At 42.9% G+C, this 10,628-nt stretch overlaps 1 long non-coding RNA gene across 1 annotated transcript; it reads right to left on the bottom strand.

Annotated features, from left to right (window-relative positions):
• Nucleotides 1-203: 203 nt before the first annotated feature.
• Nucleotides 204-1,285, bottom strand: LOC121541166. The gene is made up of 3 exons (XR_005995722.2): nucleotides 974-1,285; nucleotides 631-700; nucleotides 204-343 (listed from the first exon to the last, which is right to left on the bottom strand). It is a non-coding gene; the product is annotated as an uncharacterized LOC121541166 (long non-coding RNA).
• Between the last annotated feature and the right edge of the window lie 9,343 nt (nucleotides 1,286-10,628).

Below are 10,628 nucleotides of genomic sequence, written 5' to 3'. Positions count from 1 at the left end.
GCTAGTCTATTGCAGGGCCTTACCCCCAGTCTATCTCCTTAATGTTCAGTGCCAAGCAAAGATGCACCAGGTCCCATTTCTACAGTCTTTGGTATGACTCAGCAAGGGCTTGAACTCACAACCTTCCAATCTCAGGGCAGACACCAACCACAAGGCCACTGAGTATAATAAACAATTAAATAATGCAAAAAAGAATACCAGCACAGTTTTTTGATTTTATTGTCATTGTATGCAAACACAGTTTGGAAATATGCCAGGGAGGCATCTCTTTGTTTGAATGATGACCAACTCTGACTGACTTCTTTATGGAACAGTACAGTATGGGTTGTTGCCTGGCTGGTTCCTGAGAAGAAAAAATGAGCAAAAACATGAGTTAATCTTCAGAAATAACCATTAGTTAATCTGCCAAAATGAAGACAAAATGCTATGCAGACATGTAATTATTATGATGTAGATTAGAAGAACAATTTATGTGCAGTTGTTGTCAGCAGCAGCGAAAGAGAGATCATCTGCCTCTGATAGTTGGGTTACTGCCAGACTGAGTGTGTTAAAAAAGTAATGTAATGATTAACTAGTCTATTGAATCACCAGGACTTATTATACATAATTTATTGTAAATAATTTAGATACCTCCTCTCAGTCAGCCCACTGCCCATCACCTGCATTCAACGAAGGTCAGCAACAGTCATCCACTGAAATACTGAAATAAAAGTAACAATTAGCTAACTGCCAATGTCAGGGTGGGACTATAGCGCTATTTGGCATATTCCACAATACAAAATAATGTGTATTTGTAAGCGTTAGCTAGCTAGCTTGTAAAGCGGCTAATTAAAGAAGCCTAGCTTTTCCTGTCTAGCTAACTTAGCTAGCTTACAAACAGTGCTCAAATTCTAATACAAAAGTATCTATCTAACGTATCTATAGTTTATCATGTGGTTTCATATATTTGAATTAAATAATAAACTTTGCTTACCTTAATAAATTGAAAAACAACATGCTTATTGGTAGGCTATTTGCAAGTTCAACCAAGGTCCTCTTGTGTCCTCATGCTGGAATGGCAGTTGGTTTTTGAATCAGAATGGCAGTTAAAATATGAATTTACCAAAAGGTTCTATATAGAACAACCCTTTTTTAAAATTATTATCTAAGAGGGTATGCTTTTATTACACTCATTATTTCCTCTTGCTTCTAGCAAGCATTTAGTTAGCAACAGCACAGGTTTGTATGAACCTTGCTGTTTGCCACTCCAACCTTGGCAACAATGTTGCAAAATGCGAATTAGATCTCCCCCCTGGGAGAGTTAATGGTGTCAGACATCAACTAGCCATTTTTCTGAAGAGGCAAAATCATGCAGCAGCATCGTCATTAATATGGATTGAAATGTTAATGCGAAATATTAAAAACAAATTAAAAGGTAGCTACTAGTTAGCTGTCATTTCAGAGTTTGATGTGACTGTGTTAGCTTTTGTTAGCTGTTTGCTAAAATCCACATTAGCCTACACTCTCTGGGTATATATAGGCTATAGAACCTTTTTTAGTGAAGTGTTCTTTAATCTCTTCCAAATAAGCAAAAGGTTCTATATAGAACCCCAAATAACCATTTTTTCAAAGAGTGTAAAGTAAATACTGCAGTAAAAAATTGTTTTAACTATAGTAAATACTACAGTATTTAATGTGCATATACCCTGCCCATTCCCCTCTCCCATTCCCAATTTGTGCCACCCATAAGTGAGAAACCTACATGCCAAGTATAGACCATATATTATTATAATTTCGTATTATTGTGTATTTAATCTCCTATGAAAAAAAGGTGTACAAATATTTACAGTTGATGTCAAGCAGCTCACTACAGATTGCTCCTCTCCACCTTTGCGCCACAAATCATTTTTCAAACAATATTCATTCAATATTCATTCAACGAAAGCACATGCAGGTACAAATATGTATTATCTATTTATATATAATATAAGGAATCTCTGTGATGTGACTTGAATCTGCACATAAAAAATATATATATTGTTACTATTTGTTTTTTTTCTCTTCCGTTTTCTCTTTCCTCCTTTCTTCTCCTCTGAGGAATGTTTTCCCAGATTCTCTTTTCACCCTCTTGGCGCATTCATCCTCTCCGTGGTTAGGCACTTCATTTGTCTTCCCTAGGATCAGAGAGGCACTGGAAATCAAAATAATCACTGAGTTCACTTAGAAGTAGTGCAACAAAGACAGCAAGCCAATATAACAATATGTCCCGGCTCATTGCAATAGAGCCCACTAGAAATATCAAAGTCAAGACATTAAAGATTTTGAGGAATTTATGAACTTTACTTTGTGCACAACAAGTTCATATGTTTTATTGTATTTGTATTTTTATTGTGGTTGCTAGGAATCACTGATGTTGATGTTCATTTTATACTGTGAACACTAAAATAGTAAGGTGGGGTATGTTTTTCCACACAAAATATTTCTCATCATTAAACAATGACAATTAAAGTCAGAAAAATCTAACAGAACCATTACTTAATATACGTTTTATGATAAAAGCATGTTCAAATATGAAGTCTTTACTTTTAAATAGTCACCATTCTACTACTGAGATGTGTACCCACATCTCACATCTAGTCCTAACCCTTATGCTGTCACAAATTCATCACTCTTTACATGTACAGTTATACAGTAATTATTATTAAATTCAAAAACATGAAACAGTAAGTGTTGTGAATAAGTAATATATCAGGATGTCCAGGGAACTCTGTGGTCTTGTGGTGCAATAATGTATCTAAAAACGCTTCCTGTTGCAAGGTTATGTGCAGCCAACTGCATCTGGCCATTCTTTCACTGTGGCCTTGGACTGGGTGGTGAACTGCAGTGTTCTTTGTCTCCATGGGGTGGCACTACAGTCATTGGCTCAGCCTCAGCTCTCTGAGAAAGTTGAGTGCTAGTGACCTTTTCTTCTCGTGTCCTTGTTTTCAGATTCCGGATGTTTGTTAGTGGGTCTCAAGATGATGTGATGTCAGAGCGACAAGCTGTAGTCGAAAATGTTTCTGAAATGTGCTAATCATCAGGGATTGGACCATGTCAACAACATCTTTAACCATTGTGCACTGTGCTGCATTTCCAAGAATATTCTAGTAGGCCTGAGTGGGTAGCATCTGGCATGGGAAGCAAAATTAATTTTGTGTAAAGGGGGGAGGGGGGGCTGGTATATATCACCAGCAACACCTTGCAGCAGTTGAAGGAACTAAAGCCTAGTTCCTTCAGAAAACTTCAGGCTGCAAATGCCCTGGCCCCATTGCCCCATCTCCCTCTTGTCCCCTCCCCCACTCCTCCTCTCCACGTCTTCCCCTTTCGCTAGACCTGGGTGGCACGCAAGTCCTGACCACCGGCGCAGCGTGGCGCCGAGGAGGCAAGGAGGGGGTGTGGGCGGAGGGGTGAGGGGGCCGAGACCGCATGGGCGAGGGCAGAGACCCCGGAAATGTCCTGGAAGTGTGTTGTGGACAGGGGCCAGACAGGACGTGACCCACCGGAGGAAGCCTACTGCCCTATAGGAGGAGGAGCCATCAATCAACACGCCTGGCCCTGCCCATGGACCACCACTTCAAACACACAGGATTAGATTCATTTTCTATTTGGCCTTTATTTCATGAGGCAACTTCTGGTGATCTTGTTAATCATTATCATTATCTTTCAATGGTGACCTATGGGCCCAGCAATACAAGCATTCCACGCATCCATTTACAGATAATCAATTAGAAAGCTACAAAAGACAGATATCCCCTTCAGCCTCCATTAATCTTTCCCAGACAATAGAAAGGAGAGCATCTCCCACCACGTCATTTTTCTAGTTTGGATATCATGGGATTCTGAAGCTGCTATCTCCAGAGTTGCTTGTATGGTGTATATACATTCCTTGCTACTTTGAATCTATTGTAATTCGTCCATTTGTTTTGTCCTCCTGCTTAATTGGAGAATGTGACCTATGTCCAGGGCAGCCACCTGTAATTGGCCGACATCTTGCTTATTTATTTATCTTTTGAAGCACATTGTAATTTAGCAGGGCGACTTCATGACTACGACTGACTACATGGCCGGAGGAGATCAAAGGGGCAGACTAATTTCTCTGGGCTGTAGAGGTTCAGGGCGAGGAGGAAGGGCCCTGGACAAATGACCACAAGGTCAGGAACTCAGTTCCGGTGAGGGCAGAGGGCCTGGGCTGGCCAGAGTCACCAATGTAGGGCTATCATGCAGCTGTGAGGGAATCTTGTTGTTATTGATGATGATGATGATGATGATGATGGTGGTGATGATGATGAAGGATATGAGAACTGAAAAGGAGGGGAATTTATTATAAAGAAATTGATATTTCACTGATTGGATATACTTGACAGAAGGACGGACAGAGTTTGGGGATATTTGGTTGGGCCGCTCTAGGCTTCTCAGGCCTTCATGGGAAAAAGGCTGAAGGTGCTAACTAACAGAACTATCAGTGGTCCCTTGAAGTGAAGTGAAGCTGGAGATAAGCGGGCTGGTGGGAGAGGGAGACCGTTGGACCTAGAGGCCATCTGGACCTTTTTCTCCTTAAGTGGTGCTGGGGTATGAATAGGGCTGGCTGGGGTATGAATAGGGATGGGGTACGAATAGGGCTGGGGTATGAATAGGGGTGGCTGGGGCACGAAATGGGCTGGGGTACTAATAGGGCTGGCTGGGGTACGAAATGGGCTGGGGTACGAATAGGACTGGCTGGGGTACAAATTGTGCTGGGGTACGAATAGGGCTGGCTGGGTACAAATAGGGTTGAGCTATGAATAGGGATGGGGTATGAATAGGGCTGGCTGGGGTACGAATAGGGCTGGGGTATGAATAGGGCTGGCTGGGATATGAATAGGGTTGGCTGGGGTACGAAAAGGGTTGGGGTATGAATAGGAATGGGTGTATTTATAGGGCTGGCTGGGGCACGAATAGGGCTGGGGTATGAATAGGGCTGGCTGGGGTACGAATAGGGTTGGTGTATGAAGAGGACTGGGGTACAGTACGAATGGGGCTAGGGTGCGAATGGGGCTAGGGTTATGAATAGGGCTGGTGGGGTATGTACGAACAGGGATATGGTACAAATAGGGCTGGGGTAGGTGTGGTACAGTGGGGTACGAATGGGACTGGGTATCTTGGTTAGTGTTCCTAGCATGAATTGCTATGATGCCAGCTTAGACCTAAAATCAAGTTAAAATCCCATCAAGATAAAACCCTGATTGTAATTTCAGATTGAAGTCTACATAAATGCATGATGCACAAATCAGGTCAAATATTCACAGCAGGTGTCCGCATAGCAAATAGAAGTGTGGTGAGATCTGCTCTCTGTTCAAACAGTTTGAAAAAATGTTCAGCTGAAACAACAAGAGACAAAGAAAGGAAGCAAGAGGGATTTTCTCTTTCCCTCTGTTTCTGTCACCTTGGCTACTGTCACTTAGGGGAGCCCAGTCTTTAGTGGCATTGTTAAAGTGTCATCCTATGACTCAGGAGGGCCCGCCTCGTCTCCTACAGGTAATCCTGCATCATTCATTCATGAGGCAATGAGTGTGCGGTAAAGATTCACTATCTCCCCTGCATGATTCTGCTGGCAATAGATCCTGCTACACGTTAGGGAACATGACAACCACACTACCACTGAGCTCTCTTTAAGCTCTCTGAGCTCTCTGCTCTCCGACCCAGCCTTGCCTCTTGACATAATGTAATAGGCCAAGGCCAATCTCTTGCAGGGATGGTGTTTGAACCTGTACTTCCCTAAAAGCATGAGGTATCCATCCATAGACATTTGGTGGTACATTGCTCTAGTCTAGAAGCTCAATATGGGTTGTATCCAGTACCTTTATGCATTTATCACCATTCCAGCTATAGATTGATCAGCAGTAGTAGATTTCTACTGTGTGTGTGTGTGTGTGTGTGTGTATGTATGAGGCAGCAGGTATTGTGTTGTAATAACAGGATGGAATGATATCTAAAGCAGAGACATCAAACACCAGGAGACAGTTGAGTTATGGACCATCGGCCGCATGCAGCAAGAACAAAGGGAGCAATGGAGACAGAATTGGTGGAAGAAAGAAAGAGATAAACGTATAGACTGAAAACAAGGTTTGGGGTCAGCTGTGAGTCACCTACAGTACAGGCTCTGTGTCTTATGTCAGGGAGCCCAGGGAAAAGCTGCTCCCATGAGGAAAGCAGTGGAGAGGAGAAGAGACAGGGATGGAGGGATGTGTGGGGTACTGTGGGTCTGGATGATAGGAGACATTGACCAGACGTTCCTAGCCGAGATGTCAATCCATACCCTCCTCCTCTCCGCTCTACCCCTCCTACCTCTCTCCCCTCCTACCTCTCCTACCTCTCGCCCCTCTTCCCCCTCTTCAATGAATCAGGGCCCGGTGCTGGCCACATCAAAGACACAAATGCATCACAGATAACAATACTATTAATTTGTCTTTCTCTGAGGGGGAGGGGGATCAGCGGCAGTTATTTCAATGACCCCAACGTGCCACACAAACACTACAGAGATACACACACACACAGAAACTGACAGGCAGACAGAACAACAGTCACACACACACACACACACACACACACACACACACACACACACACACACACACACACACACTTGCCAAAGTTGCAGTCTATGTCCTGTTCATTGTAGGCAGGTGCTGTTATGTGCTGCTGGTGAGTTGCCCTGCTCCCTCTCTGTTTCTGGTGCGTGACAGCTCTGTATGGGCAGTCTGTCTAGCGGCTGATGAATAACCAGGCCCTCTCTGGTTATCTAGACTTCCCTTTGAGTTTCACTGAGACACAGATGCATCTATCCATCTTCATCTGTCCTCTCTTTGAGTTTAGATTGAGTTGGACGCCAGATCACTTTTCAACACAGATGAAACATTTGAAAGGGATTTTACTTTTGTGGAAAACACGGACAAACGAAAGGCTTGTGATGTGTTATGCAGTTATTTTTTTTAATTATAGGCTAGGTATGCTCAACAATGGAGATTGTACAAGCGCATCCCCTCATTACATACACAAATAATACACAATACAAAATACAAGTCATATAGCATCACTGCACTGAAAAAATGTTCATCAGATTCGCCTGGCTGCTTTCTCCATGGGAGGATAAGGGGTTAATTTATATGAGCTGTAGCCTACTAATGCTAATGCACTTGAGATGTACTTGAATATGTAGTTGGAAAAAAATGGACTGGAGGAGGGTCTGAGTGTGAACTCAATGGAGATGGGAGTCCTTGCACCGCTGTAAGTGTCAAACAGGCCCTTTAAAACGGCTACACAGTGGCTAATTCATTTTTAAAAGCATCCAGATTTTATTACCCATCTGCTTAGATGGATTCCTAGATTTTAAGGCGTTTCTCTTGCTTTTGGGGTATTCTGTAAAAAAAAATGTAAAAATGAAAATGACAAAACAATTTCACATTCTTCATATGAATAAATTACTTGAGTTAAAAACAGGGTCTTTTAATCATGTTGTTAAAAAGAAATGTGTTGAAAGGTCTCTAAAGGTCTGCTGTTGGTTTTGTTTTTTATTTTGTTTATTTCCCATGAACAACATATTTGATACACAAAAACCATGTCATGGAGGGAGAGAAGAATTAGGGATCGAATTGAAGTTGTTACACATGATTGATTCTCTGAAATATCCAGTAACTGTTCTTTGTCTCAAGGATATGAGTTTCATCTTCTAGGAGGCCTACAAGCATAGCATGTGAAACAATAAGCCCACAGTCCTTGAATGGCAAGAGAGAGAGAGAGAGAGCGTGCACGGGAGCGGCCTATTTGTTTGTTTACAATTAGCACCGTTTGAGATGTATCTTCCTTCACCGATGACAAGCCACTGGCCAGAAATCTCCATAGAAGTGTGGCAAGAAAATGTCCCCGGTTTGGGTAAGCAAACCATGTCTGTCAACCGTCTCCGTGTGACAAGACGAACAGGCGGCAGACTTAATTGGAGAGAGCGCGAGGAGTGCCCAAACCGCTTGCGTGAGCTGTGATGTGCCATATGCTTTTTCGCCTTTCCATCTTTATATTGACTTTAGATGTTGTTTGCTTTGGTAAATAGCATACCACATAATCATGTAGCTGGTTGCAGAACTGTTGAAAGCTGACTTTGGGGAATGCATTCTAAAATCATAATATTTTTCAATCATCATACATGCCTACTTTTTCATAGCCTCTCTCCCTCTCCTACTCATATGCATGCTCTCTCTTTCTATCACACACACACACACACACACACACACACACACACACACACACACACACACACACACACACACACACACACACACACACAAATGCACAAACACACACACACACACAGATGTGCACGCACGCACGCACACACACACGCACACACACACACACACACACACACACACACACACACACACACAAAAACACACTATTTGCCCCTTCTTTGATTTATTGTCTTTAAAATATAAATATAAACTGTTGTAGTGTGTGTCTGACATAACTAAATACAGTGGGGAGAACAAGTATTTGATACACTGCCGATTTTGCAGGTTTTCCTACTTACAAAGCATGTAGAGGTCTGTAATTTTTATCATAGGTATACTTCAACTGTGAGAGACGGAATCTAAAACAAAAATCCAGAAAATCACATTGTATGATTTCATTTTATTGCATGACATAAGTATTTGATCACCTACCAACCAGTAAGAATTCCGGCTCTCACAGACCTGTTAGTTTTTCTTTAAGAAGCCCTCCTGTTCTCCACTCATTACCTGTATTAACTGCACCTGTTTGAACTCATTACCTGTATAAAAGACACCTGTCCACACACTCAATCAAACAGACTCCAACCTCTCCACAATGGCCAAGACCAGAGAGCTGTGTAAGGACATCAGGGATAAAATTGTAGACCTGCACAAGGCTGGGATGGGCTACAGGACAATAGGCAAGCAGCTTGGTGAGAAGGCAACAACTGTTGGCGCAATTATTAGAAAATGGAAGAAGTTCAAGATGACGGTCAATCACCCTCGGTCTGGGGCTCCATGCAAGATCTCACCTCGTGGGGCATCAATGATCATGAGGAAGGTGAGGGATCAGCCCAGAACTACACGGCAGGACCTGGTCAATGACCTGAAGAGAGCTGGGACCACAGTCTCAAAGAAAACCATTAGTAACACACTACGCCGTCATGGATTAAAATCCTGCAGCGCACGCAAGGTCCCCCTGCTCAAGCCAGCGCATGTCCAGGCCCGTCTGAAGTTTGCCAATGACCATCTGGATGATCCAGAGGAGGAATGGGAGAAGGTCATGTGGTCTGATGAGACAAAAATAGAGCTTTTTGGTCTAAACTCCACTTGCCGTGTTTGGAGGAAGAAGAAGGATGAGAACAACCCCAAGAACACCATCCCAACCGTGAAGCATGGAGATGGAAACATAATTCTTTGGGGATGCTTTTCTGCAAAGGGGACAGGACGACTGCACCGTATTGAGGGGAGGATGGATGGGGCCATGTATCGCGAGATCTTGGCCAACAACCTCTTTCCCTCAGTAAGAGCATTGAAGATGGGTCATGGCTGGGTCTTCCAGCATGACAATGACCCGAAACACACAGCCAGGGCAACTAAGGAGTGGCTCCGTAAGAAGCATCTCAAGGTCCTGGAGTGGCCTAGCCAGTCTCCAGACCTGAACCCAATAGAAAATCTTTGGAGGGAGCTGAAAGTCCGTATTGCCCAGCGACAGCCCCGAAACCTGAAGGATCTGGAGAAGGTCTGTATGGAGGAGTGGGCCAAAATCCATGCTGCAGTGTGTGCAAACCTGGTCAAGACTTACAGGAAACGTATGATCTCTGTAATTGCAAACAAAGGTTTCTGTACCAAATATTAAGTTCTGCTTTTCTGATGTATCAAGTACTTATGTCATGCAATAAAATGCAAATTAATTACTTAAAAATCATACAATGTGATTTTCTGGATTTTTGTTTTAGATTCCGTCTCTCACAGTTGAAGTGTACCTATGATAAAAATTACAGACCTCTACATGCTTTGTAAGTAGGAAAACCTGCAAAATCGGCAGTGTATCAAATACTTGTGCTCCCCACTGTACATGATTCATAATTATGCAAATAATATCCCTCCATGATGAATAAGATAATGGAATACATTTAATTATCAGTTTCGTCTTGGTTATGGCTGACATTAAAACATTTTAACACGGTACATATTGGACCAATAATTGACAGCTTTGTATAATTCAAAAGGACTGGAGCCATGTTCTGGGCAGCAGTGAAACAACAAGTGTTGCAGTTAGAGCTAGGGGTCCAGTCAGTGTGTGCTGGCATGTGTGCATGGCGTGTGATCCCTAAAGGAGTCGCATATGGCTGCATCACACGTATGTTCACAGTGTGGCTGCATTGTACCCCTGTAATTGATAGTAAACAGGTCTCATAGTGGCGTGTTTTATAGCTTTTTCCAGCCTTGTTAATTCGGACACAGAAACCCATAGCCTCTTTCCACCATGATTTAATTGCGGGGCTCGCTGGCTGCTCCATGAACATGCTTTTGTTATGGGCACCGTCGGTTGGGCCCCCTCACGGCTGTGTTAATACCAGAGACGGA

The sequence above is a fragment of the Coregonus clupeaformis genome, chromosome 27 (genome assembly GCF_020615455.1).
Source record: "Coregonus clupeaformis isolate EN_2021a chromosome 27, ASM2061545v1, whole genome shotgun sequence".
NCBI lineage: Eukaryota > Metazoa > Chordata > Actinopteri > Salmoniformes > Salmonidae > Coregonus > Coregonus clupeaformis.
The sequence above is the reverse complement of the archived record's forward strand: the minus strand, read 5'-3'. Positions and strand labels throughout refer to the sequence as shown.